The sequence below is a fragment of the Cololabis saira genome, chromosome 6 (genome assembly GCF_033807715.1).
Source record: "Cololabis saira isolate AMF1-May2022 chromosome 6, fColSai1.1, whole genome shotgun sequence".
Lineage (NCBI taxonomy): Eukaryota > Metazoa > Chordata > Actinopteri > Beloniformes > Belonidae > Cololabis > Cololabis saira.
Genome location: NC_084592.1, coordinates 26569077 through 26588337, shown reverse-complemented (window position 1 = coordinate 26588337; position 19261 = coordinate 26569077). Strand labels below are relative to the sequence as shown.

General features: G+C 44.8%; 1 protein-coding gene across 1 annotated transcript in view; it reads left to right on the top strand.

Moving 5' to 3' along the window:
* Positions 1–19261, top strand: part of gpr39 (G protein-coupled receptor 39) — a 49150-nt gene that overhangs the window by 25285 nt on the left and 4604 nt on the right. The window lies entirely within an intron of this gene.

Below are 19261 nucleotides of genomic sequence, written 5' to 3'. Positions count from 1 at the left end.
GTTTTTGCAAGTTTTACACGTCTTGATTGGTGGTTATAATACATTTGTGTGGGAGGGGGCAGATGTGGTGGTGGTGGCTCTCCTTAAGGATCCTCTGTGCTTAATATGCTATTTTTGATTAGTTAATTCTAGTTTAGGATGAGTTACTTTTGTTTCGGGGACTAATAAAGTATTTTAATCAAATTGAATTGAAGTGAATGTTACAGATTTGCAGAGGATTCAATTAAATTCATTTCAATTGTATCTATACAGCACCTATTAAAGTACAAGTTGTCTCTAGGTGCTTTACCGAGGCCCAGAACATGACCCCCGGCTTTTGTCAAAAAGTATTTAGAATTGCTCTTCTTGGTAAGATTTAATATTTTACATTTCTGATGAGTGTTTGCCAGAAAGCAAAACCCAATTTGAAACAGAAATCTGGTAAAACATCTATCTAGTACTATAAGGATTGGGCTACAAATTAATCCCACAAATCTCACGCCACAAAAACTCTGTTATTCCATTTTCAATCCACAAAAAGCTCCTTTATGCTCTTCAGCTGTAAATCATCAATTGTGCTTCTGTCTGCTCTCCTGTGACACTGCAGGGGCTTTAGGGATATTTGTACGTGCGTAATCTTTAATAATGTTTGCCTTGTTGCAAGGTTGCTTATTATCCACAGGACAGTCTTGTACTATCTTCGTTCAACCTGATCAGTGAAACGGCTGACAGATTATTTACTTTCCTTGGTCTTGTGCGTGACATTGATTTTTCGAATTATTCAACAGCTTAGAGAAGGTTCATTGTTACATTTGTGATTTCTCTGTAATGTCAGAAAAAGTGATTAGATCTCATGTAAAAGAAAAAAAAAGAAATTAAAAAGGTTAAAGTAATATTGAACAGGTCAATGACAGAAAACAACAACAAAAAGACAATCTGCTTTCCCTATAACCTTTAAGTTTCTGGTTAAACAATAATAACGTACAAAAATGACAATTTTTATCATTTTTTTTTTTAAACTTACCATTTCATTGTTTCATATTATCTTTAGTTCTCATTAATGGTTTTTCTCTGTACGGTGTTGAGCTGCTCATTCACAAACAAAGATTAGATGGTGGGGGTCTGAGATTATCATGTCAAGATGAAGATACGCTTCATCGGAGCATGAGGCTCCTTTTAAGAAATGAGACTCTCTAGCGCCACCCTTCGCCACGACGGCCGTCGGGGGTACTGCAGCCAACAGTGAAGCCGGCACGGGAGAACGGGGAGAACGCACATGCAGCGTCATGTGATGTCACATCCGCAGGACAGCGCGGGAAATTCGGTCCCACAATTGCAGCACATTTTGCAGCACACAGCCTGTTCAAGGCAACAGAGAGATACCCTAGCTAGAGGGTTCATTCTTTTGGGTTTGGAACGCTTCATCTAACATTATTACTAGAAAACTTAAAACGTATAAGAATTTTTTTCATAAATCCTGCCTCAATCCTGCCTCATGCTCCTTTAATCATAAATCTCAGCATTTTCTCCACATGCCATGAATGTAAAAGTGATACATTTTATGTTATGAAGGTTTTATATTTGTAGAAGAACTTTAAAAAGGAGATTTTCCTTGCACAGCGGTGTGTTTGAGCCAAACTGAACACCTGCAAGCATAAAATAATAATAATAACATCGGCCTGCAAAACACGGAGACAAACTAGAAATATTTCAGTGCTGTCAAGCGATTACATTTTTTTTTAGATGAATTAAGATATGTAATATATTAATCTAATCTCTTTTTTAATCTCACCTAAAAATTGCTGAGAAAAACCCTCAACTTGAGGTGTTTTCTTTTAAATTTATTACATTTTGGCAGATCAAAAAATTGTTACATAACAAAAAAAAGTGGCTTTATAAAATCATTTATTTATTTGCTTTTTATTTATTTATTTTTTTTTATTTTTTTGTCTGAGCAGCAGTGTGAAGCCTGAGCAAACTTTGTTTTAATCAGAACGTGTTAAATCTAATTGCATTCTGCGCTTTTTCAGTGGTATCTTTTTTTTTTTTGTCTTTTTTTATTGAATAATCTTTATTCTTAATATTAAGAATAAAGTAAAGCAAAGAAAATCAACAAAAACAGCCCTAAAAGAAATAAAAAAAAACAAAGAAAGCCCACACACACAAACAAAAAAAAAAAAAAAAAAAGAAACATCAACAGTGCGTTGGTTAGTACATCTACAGTTCGACCAGATAATATAGTGGAATCCTCGTGAAAACAAGTAAAACATATACATTTGCTTTTTATTTATGTGCTTTGCATTTATGTGGTAGCTAAACTTGAGCTGCTTCGGTGGTAAGCAAAGTCCTTTCCACAAAGAACACATATCACTCTACCTGTATCAATGGTGCCGTCAGGGCGTTTTGAAATGTAAATACACCCCATTCACTGGACCGACAACTTTCACATGCTCCTCCATTTTCACTTCTCTTCTCCGCTACTCACCAACCCCCACACCATCTCTTACCAGCTCTAATAATAAAATTATGTTTTAACACAAAGGAAGCAGTTTAAGGAGTTTTTTTTCACTAACTAACTTAACTGAAAACACTGTTAGACGAACTGGTTCACAAATGCTAGAAGAAAAGGTGGGAAATTATTACCATTAAAAAGTCTTTATCTATATTAAATATTTCGTAACGTTAAACATGGGATCAAACATTAGTTCAAATGACATGATAAATAAATAATTATTACAGCCTGGATGTGATTCTTGAAAAAAAGACAAGACATAGTTTTAGCATTGTGCACTGGCTATAAAGTTTTAACTGTGAAGTAGCAAAATATATTGTGACCAGGGATTGCAAGTCATTTCATCTTTCAATACAGGTACTGTCACCTCTAAGGTGTTTTATTCATTTTCAAAGAGGTGCCTCCTGCAATTCCTGATACGCCATCTTTCCATGATACAACAAAGCAATCAAGGCCCAGATGTGGCCCAAACGTCATAAGCCCCTTTTGCTGTGCATTATGGGAAGTGTTGTGAGGGCCAGACATGGCACAAAGACCTGAAGAAAACACAGATATGGTCCGTGCAAGATGAAGAAAATGTTGACAGAAATCTTATTCCACACATTGCAATTTATGTATAATTATTACAGTTTACTGTTTTTTCTTTCTTTTTTATTAACTGCTTCCTTTTTTCATTATCTTTGCCAATGCATTACATTATCATGGTCCCATCCCCTTAACCCAACCACAATCTTCTTCCTGGTCCTCTGTAGTAATGCTTAACCAGGCCATGCAGCAGTTTTCTATCATGATTCAGTTTTCAGCTTATTTGTTAAAAGGTTAAGACCAATTCCAAGCAGGACTTTTTAAAAGAAAGATAACACAGGAAATACGCCCACACACACTGGCTACTTTCACAGTTCATCAACTGTGAGAAATACCAGTGAGTCTGTAGATCAGTGGATAAAGTAGGTCTGTATCGTTTCCAGTAAAAAGCCTTTGAAAATTGTATTTACAATATTAATCTTTGTCCAATAGTCCTCTCAAGCCTTATAAATAAAATAATGAAGATGCATAAGTGGGAGAGACGTATCTGCTCTGAGTCAGTGGATGGTTTTGATGATCTGTCCCCTCTGTCTGAAGCATCTGTGCTGTCTGATTTTAATAGGAGACACATGAAGAAACTGAATTCAACTCAAATGCGTCAACTCTGTGTGTAAATTGTTTGTTTGCCTGAGATGAAATTAAATCTTAACGTTCAAGAAACTCAACATTTAGATTTAATTAAGTAATATAGTAATCAATGTAATTATCCAGCTGTTCAGGCCTGAGAGATGCCATTATCTTCTTCCATTCTTCATCAGTTTTAAACTTAAACTTAAACTTTATTTATTTGTATAGCACCAACTCATGCAGTGTAAGTGCAACTCATGGTGCTTTACATACAAAAATAAAATTACAATCAAAAGTACAATTTAAAACATCCCATACGACCCCACCCCCCACCCCCCACACATACACACACCCTCACTCACACTCATACACATGTGCATACACTCACACGCCCACACACACACACACACAGTAAGTGGACTGGTGACATGGCTTAGCACTAACGATCCAGGTGAGGAAAACACTACCTATGGGTGGCCGTCCACACCGAGAGGCTCCACCGGCCATGACCACAAGGAGCATCGCCACAGAGACCCCCCCAACCCGGACAGACCAGGACAGACCCCACACAGAAGGTGGAGTCCCACCCCCAGCTACCCAGGCCTGAGGGACCCCCATGACGACACCCCCATGGGCGGAGCAGACACACCTCCCAGTGTGGACGACCCCCCTGAGGAAACACTGGAGCTAAAAACTAAAGGATTAAAAGAGAGTAAAAAAATGCCTAAAAAGTGTAACATTTTAGAAAAATCTATACAAAACTTAAGATGAATAATAAATAACATAAAATACAAAGTCACTAAAATGGATTAAAGGTTTAAAGATAATAAAAAAGATTAAAAAAAAACATCTCTTATGCCAGGCGAACAAGAATAAATAATAGTTGATGTTCTAATGAAGGCTTCACAGGTTTTGATATTGCTCTGAGGCACTTTGGGATGCTGCATTTGAAAAATTATTTTTCTGCAGAAGATTTTTAAGCAACGTGGACACTGTTGGGGTGCAGCTCTCATGCCTCAGTCAAAGGCTGCATCCTGACTGCGAGCACTTGCTTTTTCATTTATCCCTTTGCTTACTCACACATCCACGCCGGCTCACTGGTGCTCACTCTTTTCCACACATCTGCCTACTGAGTCTGACTCACCAACGCCCACTCACTACATGCCACGTCTGCTGTAATCGTTTATCCACATGGACACATTCGGCAGTACCTTTACGTTAAACAAAGAAAAACTAACAGTGGTCACAGGAGTAACTTGAAACTGACAAAAATAGATACAAATTTAGTGAAAGTTAAACTATAAAAATTAGGCATTTCTTTAGAATTGCGCTTGTATAGAATAAATTAAAAAACAAAACAAACTAATGAAACCGGCCTGAACAAAATTATGATACCCTCAAATTAATAGAATTCTTTGATCGCTTCAATTTGTCCACTAAGGTGAGGTGCCAAGTGGTGTCGTGGCTTTTGGTATGCCAATGGACAAATGCAACTGAATTTGTTCTCACATAATCAAAACTGCAAACTACTTAGAGATGGATATGTCGGCATTTTGAAAAGTTCCCATTAGAAAAAGGAAACTGAAACTCATTTCAAGATTCCTGGTGTGATGCTGAGATTCTCCTACTCACCGATATTCACATATTTGGTTCAGTAAACATGGAAAATGTTTTTTCATCATTTTCTAAAACGTTATCTCTGCGGTTAAGGGAACACTGAACAATTTAAGGTTTTGTGCAGACTAATTGCTTCAGGGATAACACTGCGAGTTAAACACAGTGGGTTCAACATGTAATCAACCACAGCATTTAACTCAAAATTGCTCTGTGATGTGGAAAACTCCAAGGGTTCAATGCTCTTGTACATTCCTATTTAGAATATGAGTAGGATTCTTACTGCTGTGCTTGTTTTATGGTGTGTACTCTGTCAACGTAACCCTGCGTGTGTTAGTCTGACTTCACATATCAGATTCCTAAAGCAGCAGTAACAGTAATTTTACAACAGCAGGCCTCTGCTGTAAAATAAATAGTGAAAGCACTGTAAAAAGAATTGAGTTGAATCCTTACAGTTTAGGTATCATTTTTCTTTGCAATGAATCGTTGGTTCTGAATGTGAGTATGAATGTGCCTCACTAGGTTGAAAAAGATCTCTGAGCGTGGGTTTTCTCTGGGTACTCCGGCTTCCTCCCACAGTCCAAAAACATGCATATTAGGTTAATTGGTGATTCTAAATTGCCTGTAGGTGTGAGTGTGAGTGTGAGCATGGTTTGTGTGTTTATATGTGGCCCTGCGATGGACTGGTGAGCTGTCCAGGGTGTAACCCCTGCCTCTCACCTGAAATGAGCTGGGATAGGCTCCAGCAGACCCCCGTGACCCTGAAAAAGGATAAAGCGGGTATAGATAATGGATGGATGGATGAATCGTTGGTTCTGAATGTGAGTATGAATGTGCCTCACTAGGTTGAAAAACATCTCTGATGCAAGGACTTGCTTAGATTGCACTTGTAAGGAAGAAACATGCAACATTTCAAAGATGGCTCAGTCGTCGCAGTGAGTCAACATCATGTGAGCATTTCGTGACATGTATGATGAGTGGAGGACACAAACCTTTCCCAACCGTCCAACAATCTTCTCTTTAGGGACGTTTCTATTCTGTGCTGACTCAAGACAGTTTCAAGATGAATGTGTAAGCTGTGGTCAGTGACGGAGCGTTGGTCTCAGGACAGAGGGGGCGGAGCATTCTCGATGGGCGCTTATGATAGTCATTTTAACCTTCAACAACACCGCATCCTACCCATCAAACAACATTTATTCTCACTTTTATTGAGCCAAGCAGGCCTATAGGCCTATGCTGCAGAAAGCAGAGTAAAGTCACAAACTTGTTCAGCAAAACACACACACATCGGTCGGACAGCTGTCAATCACATGGCGCTGAAAACTCAGATAGTCACGGACTGACTCAGTTCCATCTTTGATACAGCTCAAATACAAAAAAACATAACTGGTCTAAAATGACACAATCTATTTAGATAGATATAGACACAGCGGTCTATAACATCATTTCTGAGCTCTATAATAGAGAATAGACTCGGCGGTCTAGTTGACAACAACACAAAGCTCATTAAAATGGGCATGTGGTCAAAGCTACCACAACATTCTGATAAAGACATTATTTATGAAGGTTACACTGACTCACCAATGGCAGTTGACTCTTCCATAGCCATTGGCCTGAACAAAATAATCCAGGTAATGTGGAAAACAGGGTAATATTCAAAACTTTGTACATGCTTAGTCCTCTTTTAAAGTTTAGTGCTCATCTCCTTCATGGCAGCAAACTTGTCTGCAAATTGTCTGTAACTGTTACAGCCAGTCAGCATTGGCTCACAGCCCCGATGCGTTCAGGACAGTTGTAAAGTAAGAATTAGCCTACACTGGCCGCACAATGCACATTTTATCGTTATTATAGCCTACAATTTACGATTTTAGATGAACGTATCAAACAAAACGGGGCCCTATCATTGGGCCCTATGAGCTTGTGGGCCCGGTGGCCACCGCCCCCTTGCCCCCCCTCTGGCTCCGCTACTGGCTGTGGTGAATGAGCCAAAGTGACATTTTCATCATGGAAGGTATTGCTATTTTACTCTTGATCTGCTGCCTTGATCTTGATCCTTGTTTGCCATTATAACCTGCATTATTCCTTTAAGAAATACATTTGTAGCACAAAAAAAACTGGATAAAAAGAGTAAAATTTTAATAGATTTGTATCAGTTTAATGTAATATTCATTATGCCAACATTTGGCTAGTATCATTTATGAGGATGGAAGGACATAGAGGCCACGTCTTTGCCATCTGGGCTTTAAAAATAAAAGTTTTTTATAAGCTGCAATATTTAATCGATTAGAGAACAAGATGAAAGAGATCCAGTAGGTGTATATCTCATTTGATAATTAAAGTCAGACCTGTAACAATCATCAAGCTGCAGGCTTGTAACTCATTTTGGGATAATTTTTTCTCATTTTTCAAACAAAGAGGTAGGTTATCTCGTCTCTAATATAACACCCTGGATCAGAAAAAATTCATACCATATGGGAAATTTAAAAAAAAAGGATAATATTCATTATTGCAGGAAGAATAAGACAAAACCAACAAAACACTGCATCTCTTGGTGTCCAGTGGTGTGAGAGAAAGTGGAAGTGTTACAAAACAGTATATTGCTTTGACGTCACAACTTTTTTGATGTAGAATAGTTGTCAGTCTTTCAGATTTTAGGCTTTATAAGTTTCTAATAGCATTTCAAATGTGAATTTGTGACAGTAACGTTTTAGAGAGGTTTAGTGTTGGTTGTATGAGAGTTGCCACTCACATTTAGGATGATGCTACCTTTCCTATTTGAAATTAATGGTAGTTGTTACTTTTTATATAAATTGCTTCCTGAGCCTCAAATCTGCCATAGCTGACTAATTAATAATTGGAGTTTTTCTATATCTTTTTTATTTTTTTAGGATGAGAATACATTTACCTGAACTTTAGCACACAAAGAGCCACATCATCTAACTATCTATACAACCTTCGGGAAAAATGAAGTATGGCATTGCCCTTTCAGTAAGTTTTTATCTCGAGCACAGCCTGTATGGGCCACCTCCTTATCTCTGCTCTCCTTCTTCTGTTTTGTTTCTCTTAGGCTTTGAATTTCACTGCGGCTCATTTTTCTCCTGTTCTCCCCTCCGGACTCATCATCTCAATTTTCAGTATCTCTTCGTACATTTTCTATGACTTTTCTACTATAACTCTTGTCTCTTTTGCCTCTATTATTACAAAGCTGATGCATTATTGGATCCACCTTACGGATCTCTCTGTGTCTGCATGTGTGATTTTTTTGAAAATGAACCATATTGGGACTAAAACAACCTTTTTCAGTAAAAACAAACAAACAACAACAAAAAACAATCTTGTCTCAATAAATAGTGTAATCAGCACCAAGGTTCCTCCTAATGATGCAAACATTCTCTCTGGGATCTTAGATAAAGGTAATGGGTGAATTAAGGATATGTTTATGTTTAAATGATGGTATTTGGTGATCTCAGTTCAGAATTGACTTAAAACCTTCAAATGTTTGACATCATTTTCATGGTTATTGTAGATGTTCAGCTTCCATCCAGAAGATTATGTTAGTTCAGACAGAATGGTGTGTAGTTTCATGTTTAAAAATAAAGACAAACGGACCCTCCCATCTCTCCTGTTTGTTGTTAATTTGGATGGTAAGTAAAAGTGAAAATACAGTTTCCTCTCATTCAAGGATTTAAGGATTACAAATACTTAGAAATACATAAAATGAAAATAAGAATTGTTCATTAAGCTTTTTTTAAGAGTTAATTTTCACACACATGTTTCAGAAATGTCTTTATGTCAAATTTAAAACTCTAAAACTCCATATATGTACAAATGATTGAAGAAATAAAGCAATGTTTTTGACTTTTCACTTTATCACTTATTCACTTTTCAAGAAAAGTTAAAATTTCTGAAAGTGAAGGCATGTGCTTTTTTTTAAGTCTGTAAGATGTAAAATTGAACGACCACGGACGAGCGGGGAAGGGAGGAAGTATAGAATGATAGATGGTCACAAAGATGGGTAAAATGATCAGGAAAAAACATGGATGACATGGATGACAATAATCAGGGAAGACAGCAGGAGGAAGAGCCAGGCAGGGAGGGAAGTAATAAAACACAGCAAAGACTTAAAAATATAACTTCTGAAACCTCAACAGTAAAACTAGAAAAACACATAACAGAGGTTGGCAAAGAACACTTGAAAAAAACAAAAAACAAAAACCCTATTATCAGTATCAACTGTTAAACTATTCTGTTCATATCCTTTTTACAGTATCAGTAAAACATTACGTTGTTGTAGTTTAAAGAGCTGCATAAGAGAATTTAATTGCATGATAATTTCATGGTTATTAGTTTTGCACAGTGCCAGCTGAATCTGAATCACACTAGTTGGTCTGTAACACAAATGCGTCACATTTTATATTTAGCTTTTACTAAATGATGTCAGATTTTATAGTTCAGGCATGCACACATGCAACACACCCACTGAACTGTGGCATTTTATAAGCATTTTGTCTGGTGTTATCTAATCACACAATGTTCCCTGCGAGCTAAAGTTATCCCCATACAGTTAATCAATTACATTTTATTTTACTGATTTAATATTATGCTACAATTTTTCTTTTTTTTTGTTTTTACTTTTTTAAATCTTTACAAAGACAGATTGAGTTTCAGACTGAAACAGGTACAACCTTACAGACCACATGCTGTTTTTCTAAAGACAAACATGTTTGTAGTGGTGCTTTTCAATAAGATTTTATTTTCACCTCATGTTTGTGTTAAAGCCATTTGGCCAAAAACAAATCTGTGATGATGAGCTCAGTGCCTGTGCTAGGCAACCGCATGCTCGGGGGTTGATCTTTGCTAACAGCTATTAAGCTCCAGTCAGATCACTCTGCAGATAGACGATAGCTTCTGGTCCCACAGTGATGCTGTGTTTACACATGTTGAGATCTTGAAACTCCAGGCTGTGCAGTGAGAGCAAGGCATGTGATCATTAGACAGATGGCCACAGAAAGTGCAGAAACTCTACACAGGGGTTAGAACACGTTCGTTGGAAATGCTGCCGCTATTCATTTGACTTAGTCAACATACCACAAAACAAGTAAAACGTCTAACATCGGAAAGTGTTATTTTAACAGTAAAACACATTATTTATATTTTAAGGTTTTACTTGGCATCTGATCTGATTCAAATAGTGAACTCATCCCTTTTGTCAGGTGTTTTCTCACAAAAACTTTGAGACAGCAGTCATCAAACCACCGTTGAAAAAGAACAATGTGGACAAGTTCCTAGTAGAAAGATTAGAGACACATATCTAATCTTCCGCTCATCAGTAAGGTTATTGAAAAAACTGTTTGAACAATTAAATACCTTTTTAACTCTGACCAACCACTTTGAATTTTTTGAGTCAGGTTTTTGTGCTCCCCACAGCACTGAGACTGCCCTTTTCAAGGTGATCAATTACATCCACATGAATAAAGACTGTGAAAGAACCACAGTGCTAGTATTATTGGACTTCAGGGCAGTAGTTGACACTGTTGACCATAGAGCGACTGGAAAATTGGGTTGGACTTTTGTAGAAGAGTACTTGACTGGTTGGATTCTGACTTAAAGGACACAAACTACTTTGTGTCAATATGTAACTTTACATTGGAATCGACAAAAATTACATGTGGAGCTCCCCAAGGTTCTGTCCTACAACCCCTCCTATTTAACATATACATGCTTCTGCTAGCTCAGACAATAATAAACAATAAGATACATTACCATAATTACGCAGATGACACATAATTTTCATTAAAATGTCACCAGGTGACAATGAGCCCTTACAAGCATTAAGTAGATGCATAGAACAAATCAATGAGTGGATGTGCCTTGATTCTCTTCAGTTGAAGTACTTTTTGACCAAAAGAACAGCGTTTAAGAGTCAGCACATAGCTTCAGCTGATGCAGTGTTGTCATGGACTCAAATAATTTTTTTAAACTCATTTGATTGTAGTAGTACAGTATGTAGTATGCAGGTTTTTTTTTAAACAAATACAAGTTCAAATTTTTGTTTCACAAGTTCTCAAACTAAATTTAAAGTAAAGCACATTCACTTAAGAAAGGAAAACGAAAGTTACGCCTGTAACTACGGTTCTATGAGTCCCGGATGACCGCCAGGCGGTGCTGTAAGCACTGGATATCTCCCCTCGCGCATGCGCATGTCGAGTACAATACCAACAATGTCACGTCACCCGTGACCCCTGCATGACCCCCGGAAGGGGTATATCTTCCGGGGTCAAGCATGGGATCGGCTCCTAGAATCTTCTCGCGAGAGCACGAGGATTCGGAGTGACCGGCAGGCCTGGCGGTCATCCGGGACTCATAGAACCGTAGTTACAGGCGTAACTTTCGTTCTATTTCGTCCCTACTGACCGCCAGGCGGTGCTGTAAGCACTGGATGACGAATACCAACAATGTCACATAGAATCCCGGTCACATACCTCACTGATCAGGGGCAGAAGGACCCGGGAGTAGAACCACGCCCAATGGTTGGGGAGTGGCGACATTGATCCGGTAAAACCTGGAGAACGTGTCCGGCGACGTCCACGAAGCTGCTGCGCAGATGTCCTCCAGAGGCACCCCCTTCAGGGCAGCCCAAGAAGCTGCGACGCTTCTGGTCGAGTGGCACCTCACCCCCACTGGTAAGGGGCGGCCACTGGCCCTGTAGGCGTGCTCGATGGTGTCCACCACCCAGTGGGACAGGCGCTGTCTAGAAATAGCGCGCCCCCTGTTAGGGCCACCATGACAGATAAAAAGCTGCTCCGACCGTCGCACAGGCGCGGTGGCAGCAACATAAGCAGTAAGGGCCCGTACGGGGCACAAAGGGCTTGGCCCACCCTCCGCAGGCTCGGGGTCGAACCGGGCAAGCTGGATAGGCCGATTAGCATGATCGCGTGGCAGGACCTTGGGCAGGAACGCCACGTTCGGCCACAACGTAACCCCTGAGCCATCCGGGTTCCACCTCAGGCAGTACCCGCTGACTGACAGGGCATGTAACTCACTGACTCGCTTTGCTGACGTCATAGCGAGGAGAAAAGCCGTCTTCATAGAAAGACACTTCAGGTCCACCTGGGCCAAGGGCTCAAAAGGTGGAGAAGAGAGGGCACCTAGTACCATAGACAGGTCCCACACCGGGGCCCTTGGGGTCCTCGGGGGGCGCAGCCTCAGAGCCCCCCTAAGAAAGAGAGAAACCAGCCGGTGGCACCCCACGGTGGCATTCTCGACCAGGGCATGTCGTGATGAAATGGCCGCCACGTACACCCGTAAGGTGGACTGAGCACGGCCATCATCCAGGAGGGACTGAAGGAACTCCAGGATCGTGGCCACAGGGCAAAGCATAGGGTCCTCTGCCCGGTCCGCACACCAGGCAGAGAATCTCCTCCACTTGCACTCATACTGGAGGCGGGTGGAGGGCGCACGAGCGTTCAAGATGGTAGCCCTGACGGGCTCAGTACAGCTCGACACTAACGGGTCGGGCCCTGCAGTGGCCAGACCCAGAGTTGAAGGCGACGGGGGTCGGGATGCCAAATCCGACCCCCCAGCTGGGACAGAAGGTCCCTCCGGTCGGGTAGGCGCCATGGCGTGCCGCAGCAGAGCCTCCGGAGTAGTGGGAACCACGGTCTCCCCGGCCAGAAGGGGGCCACCAAGAGGAGCCTGTGACCTCTCTGGAGGACCCTCTGCAACGTCGGCAGGATTAAAGGTAGTGGGGGGAACGCGTACAGGAGCCCGTCGGGCCACTCGTGCCCTAGGGCATCCTGACCCAGAGGACTGGTCTCCTCTGTCCAGGAGAACCAGAGGGGGCAGTGAGCCGAGACGCCCGAGGCGAAGAGGTCCACCACCGCTCTGCCGAAGAGGACCCAAATCATCCCCACTACCTCCGGATGAAGCCGCCACTCTCCTGGGGGAGGCTTGTGTCGGGACAGGAAGTCTGCCACCTGATTCCTGACCCCTGGCAGGTATATCGCCCGCAGGCTGAGGAGGCGAGGAGCGGCCCACGTCAGAAGGCCCCGGGACACCTGCAGCAGCTGTGCAGACCCGGTGCCCCCCTGGTGGTTGATCTGGGAGACAGTGGACACATTGTCCGACCGGACCAGTACGTGCCTCCCCCATAGGTGAGGTAAAAAGTGCTCGAGTGCTCGGTGTACAGCACGGAGCTCCAGCACATTGATGTGGCGTGTGCGGTCCCGCGCAGACCACTGCCCTTGGGCAGGCCTGCCGCGCCAAACAGCACCCCACCCCGAGAGGGAGGCATCTGCGGTGACAGTCTCCCGGAAGGAGGTGATAGTGCCCAAGGGCACACCCCCCAGCAGGAATGCCCCGTCTTTCCAGGGTGCCAGGGCATGGACACACACCCGCGACACCCTGACTAGCCTGTGCCTGTGCCTTTCGGCATCCAGGCGAAGGCTGTTCAGCCACATCTGCAGGGGGCGTAGCCTCAGCAGGCCCAAAGGCACAACAGCCGAGGCGGCTGTTAATCTGCCCAAAAGCTGCAGGAACTGGAGGTAAGGCAGCCGTCTGCCCCTCCTGAATCGGGGGAGGAGCCGCAGGATGTCGCTCACACGCCGCGGTGAGAGACAGGCCCTCATGGTCACCGAGTCGAGTACCAATCCTAAGTAGGCGACTCGCTGGGAGGGAGCCAGACAGCTCTTCCCTCTGTTCACTGTGAGCCCTAGTTTGGCCACATGCGACAAAAGGAGGGCCGTGTCTGCCACCACTTGTTCTCGGGACGGCGCGCATATCAGCCAGTCGTCCAGGTACGGCAGAACCTTCATACCCTGTGCCTGCAGGGGAGCGAGGGCTGCCGCCACGCACCTGGTGAAAACTCTTGGGGACAGGGAGAGCCTGAACGGGAGCACCCTGAACTGGTAATGGCGGTCCTGATAGGCGAACCTCAGGAACCGCTGGTGCTGTGCCGCAATCGGCACGTGAAAGTAAGCGTCCTGTAGATCTACCGTCGTAAACCACTCCCCCTGACCGACCGCACGCAGAACATCTGCTGTGGTCAGCATCCGGAAGGGCAGGGCCTTCATGTACCCGTTGAGGCCTCTCAGGTCCAAGATGGGACGAAGGCCGCCGTCTTTCTTGCTGACGAGAAAGTAGGTTGAGTAGAACCCCTGGGGCTGCAGCAGGGGGTCTACCGGCACAATGGCGCCCTTGGCCAGCAGGACGGACAACTCCTGAGTCAGAGCCAGAATGTTCGCCGGGTCTCTGATGACGGTCATCTTGACCCGGCCGGAGGTAGGGGGCCGGTGTCGGAACTGCAGTACGTACCCGTGGGTTAAGGTGGAAATTACCCAGGGGTCCGACGAGCAGGCAGCCCAGTGACTGAGCTGCTGCCGGGAAAAGCAGCCGACGACCGGCCCCGTGGCCCTAGCGCCGTCTCCCCCGGCCTCTGGACGTGCCGGGGGGGCGATGGTCGAGGCCAACACCCCGACGCTGCTGGGGCGGTCCGCGCACAGGGGGGCGAAACCCCCCGGCAGGCTGTCCAACGGGCCGTTGGGAGCTGCGCTGGCTCCTGCGGGCAGGAGGCTGGGGGCGACGTCCAGGGGCGGACGAAGGGCCCCTCGGTGTACTGGAAGCGGGCGCCCTCCTGTGAAGGTGCACCAATCGCTGCCTGGTCTCATCGGCCAGGGCGGTGCGGTTCAGAGCTTCCAGGGCAGTTGCCCCAAACAGCTCCCCCGGTTCTGCCGGTGCCTGACGAAGAACCCTACGAGCAGTCTCTGTCAGGGGTGACTGCGCCAGCCAGACATGACGGCGCGTGTGCACCAGGGTGGACATCAGCCGCCCCAGTTCCCTCGTCTGGGAGGCAAAAGCCTGTAGGGACACATCACACAAGTCCCGTGTGGAATCATCCACCTGTGCATCCTGCAGGGAGGTGGAGAGGGCCAGTAGCAGATGAGAAAGGGTGTTCCCCAGCCGGCCGATGCGCGCCGCTGTTTCATAAGCCCTACAAATATGCCCATCAGTAACCCTACACTGGGTAGAGGGGCACTTGGGATCTGGCTTCAGAGCCTCATCAGGAGCCACTATCAGTGCTGCAATGGAGGGCTCGATGGGGGGCATGTGGTGGAGACCAGCCACTGCAGCGTCCTCCATCGCCGTCAGAGCACGGTCATCAGCTGTTAGCCTGGAGAGGGCTGTGACATCTCTCCAGCATGAGTGCAGCTCCCTCAAAAAATCCGACGAAGGCGGAATGGTGAATTCCACCGGAGAAGGATTGCGCCTGTGGAAGGCGCTAGAGGCCACCTCCGCACGCGGTGCATCCAGCTGCAAGTGTGCCAGGGCAGTGCGGATAATGCTCTGCACGGAGGAACAAACCGTCCCCTCCCGAGAGCTCTGGGCAGATGAGTGCGAGGAGAACCCCGAGCGCTGTGAGGCCGGGTCCCCTGATGACACGTTGAAGTGGCTCGCTGAGGCTGCAATGGAGATTGCGTCCTCCGGCAGCGGCGGTGGCGACCCCAGAGCAAACTCTGGCACGGCAGGTTCCACCTGGCCAGTACCAGGTTGCAGATTGAGGAGGAGCGCCTTCATCTGCTCCATGTCGGCAGCCAAGCGATCTACCTTCGAGGAGAGCTGGCTCGTCAGCCGCCGTCGTTTGGGGGCCCCCACCACTCTCTTCGCCGATCGCTTCAGCGAAGACCCCGGCTGGGATGAGGGGAGGCTGGCCGACGGCCCCGGCTGCTCAGGGCCCAGGCATGACACGCAGAGGTCCTGGTCAACCGCAGGATCCAGGGAGGCCATGCACCCTGGGCATGAACGCTCCATCACAGGGACCGGTGGGAGAGGGAGCGGACACGCTGCCGTCACCACGGATGTGCTGGCAGGAGAGAGGAGCGGTCACGCTGCCGTCACCACGGATGTGCCGGTGGGAGAGGGGAGCGGACGCGCTGCAGTCACCACGTAGGTGTCGGTGGGAGAGGGGAGCGGAAACGCTGCCGTCACCACAGCGAGCACGCTGCCGTCACCACCAATATGAAGGCGGGAGAGGGGAGGGCCACGCTACCGTCAGCACGGATGTGTCAGTGGGAGAGGGGAGCGGAAACGCTGCCGTCACCACAGCGAGCACGCTGCCGTCACCACCGATATGCAGGTGGGAGAGGGGAGCAGCCACGCTACCGTCAATACGGGTGTGTCAGTGGGAGAGGGGAGCGGAAACGCTGCCGTCACCACAGCGAGCACGCTGCCGTCACCACCGATATGCAGGTGGGAGAGGGGAGCAGCCACGCTGCCGTCACCACGGCTATGAGAAAAGGCAAAAAAGGCGTCTTTACTCAAAAAGAAGAGAACAATCCTCTCTTGTTTCTTTTCCCTTTTTTTTTTTTTTTTTTCAAGAAAAAAATAAAAAATAACTGCAAGGAAAAATAACAATATCACATCAGTAAGGGGGAGAGGGAGCAAATGCTGCCGTCACCCTGAACGAGCCGGTGGGAGAGGGAGCGGAAACGCTGCCGTCACCACGGCCGCAAAACAGGCAAAAAGGCGCTGTTCTTTTCCTTTCTTATATTATTTTTTTTTTTTCAAAGAAAAAATTATCTGCAAGGAAAAAAATAATGTTGTCACTTTAATAAAGTGGGAGAGGGAGCGAAACGCTGCCGTCACCACAAGTGTGCCGGTGGGAGAGGGGCGTGGCCTTCACCACGGCTGTAAGAAGGACAAAAAAAGGTGTTTTTTTTTTTTTTTTTTTAGAAAAAAATAATCCCTTTCTGTCTCTCTTTTTTTTTTTTTTTTTTGCAGAAAAAATAACTGCACAGAATATTCAGGTGTCGGGCGCAGCCAACAGCTTACCTTCTGCCAGCTGGCCCAGGGGGGCGGGGCGGGGAGACGCCGCCGCCGCCGCAACGAACACCAATAAATACCGCGTGGCCACAGCCCCTCGGAGGACGACAGAGATCGTTACTCCTACCTTACGGCACGAAGCTGCACAGAGGCCGGCGGTTTTAGGGAGGAAAGGAAGAAGCTTTTAACCAGCCTTCTATTTCCGTCCTGTACTTCAGCGCGATGCGAGAAGAATGAGGAGCCGATCCCATGCTTGACCCCGGAAGATATACCCCTTCCGGGGGTCATGCAGGGGTCACGGGTGACGTGACATTGTTGGTATTGTACTCGACATGCGCATGCGCGAGGGGAGATATCCAGTGCTTACAGCACCGCCTGGCGGTCAGTAGGGACGAAATAGAACTCTAATTTGATGGTGCTTGCGCCTGCTCAAATATCTAAAAAGTGGTAAGGCATGTGCTAGGTGTTTTCATTGGTTACTATGGCTTTGAACGCTGTTTCTTGCATTATGAAAATAGAAATAAACAGTAGTGATCAAAGTTTGCAGACACCTGAGGTAAGTGTAAAATAATAGTCACAACTTTTTTTGTATCCACCTGGACCAAACATATTTTGAAAAACTTTAGCTGGGATATTTTGTATAAATGTAAATAAACATAACAAAAACAATCAGCATCAATTACTCTTTGTGGAAAAAAGTTTGTTTACATGAGTTTTACACTTTCATTAAAAAAAACTTTGGGATGGACAATTTTCTCTGCATCTCCTGGAGGCAGAATAACAAATAAATATGTTTGTATGTGTGTTCCTCAGAAAGAAAGCTTTTCTCGAAGCAGACAATTTGTGCACATTGAAGGGAATTTTGATCTCAGAGTAAAACCCATTAAGAATGCTGGAGGGACATTGATAAAGGCCAGATAAAAAGCAACAAGATATTTTACTCCTTTCAGAGAAGGAATCTTGAATGATAAGGAATCTAGCTGCGTTGGCAGCGTTGTGATCCCAAAGTAAAACCTTTTATGAACATGGACGCGTTTCCATTAATCTCACAGCAATGTTTGAATGAGCATATTGCTTCTTTTCTATTTTACTCTGTATCGCAACAGCAGTCTTCCTGGGATTGTTCTCGTAACAATTACAACTTACTGCAAGCATGAAGCCATTATTAGATCGCCACTGCAGGGGTGGTAGGTATTAATATGGCACCATTTACAAACCAGGCATGCTGGCTACATAGTTTAGCTTCATCCTCCTTCGCTCTGTCTCTCCAGAAACATGCACACACAAAAATAAAAAAAAACATCACAGAAATGTTCAAAACTGTGTCCGTAGTTAAAGTAAAAGATTACGTTTTTCTACACTGTTTACTGAAAGTGCAATACAGTATTTCTACAAATCCCATCAGACTTTTCTTCTGCAACTGTGTAAAAATGTGGAAGAAGGTACATCTGAGTTGATCCATCCATCACCAGTTTGTTTACACATTTTTATTGACGCGATAAACAGATGAAGAGCTTGATGTTGTATTCATCTGCAACAAGAGCGGCGCTGTTGTGTAGTGGAATGGTGAATGGTTGGAATGATTTCCTGAAGTATACTTGACAGTGGAGCTCAGTGAGTCTGAGAGAAGCTCTCAAAGCTCTGCACACTCCGCTGTCTGTGTAGTGAATCATGGAGGGGGTAGGATGGGTTGTATATTATGATGAGAGGTTTATTCGGTGACAATTGATTTTTCAAGCCTTCTGGATGGGTTTGTGTACCCTGCTGGCATCTCTGGCACTGCTGGCCCAGCAGACTACAGCACACTAGACAGCCAGCACAGACAGGTGGATGAGCTCCTCATCCTGCTCCTCAAACTGAATGAGTGTCCTGTACTTGGACCTCCAGTCCAGTCTGGTGTTAATCTGTCAAAACTATGCACTCTAGTGTTCAATAACACAATCTCCTCGTCCATGATGTAGATACATTTATTTAGAGATTATGACCTCATTAAGTTCACCATCATTTCCTTGGACTCTATGACATTTATTTAGGCCACCCCCACTCCACCCCTCTCTGGCGTGATTTGTCTTATTTAACATCCGCCCTAGAGCTTTTAGCTACCATACAAATGTATTTTGGACACAGGTTACACCCAGTTACCTTTAAAACACTTTATTTCCATCTCAGAGGCCATGCAGCACCTGT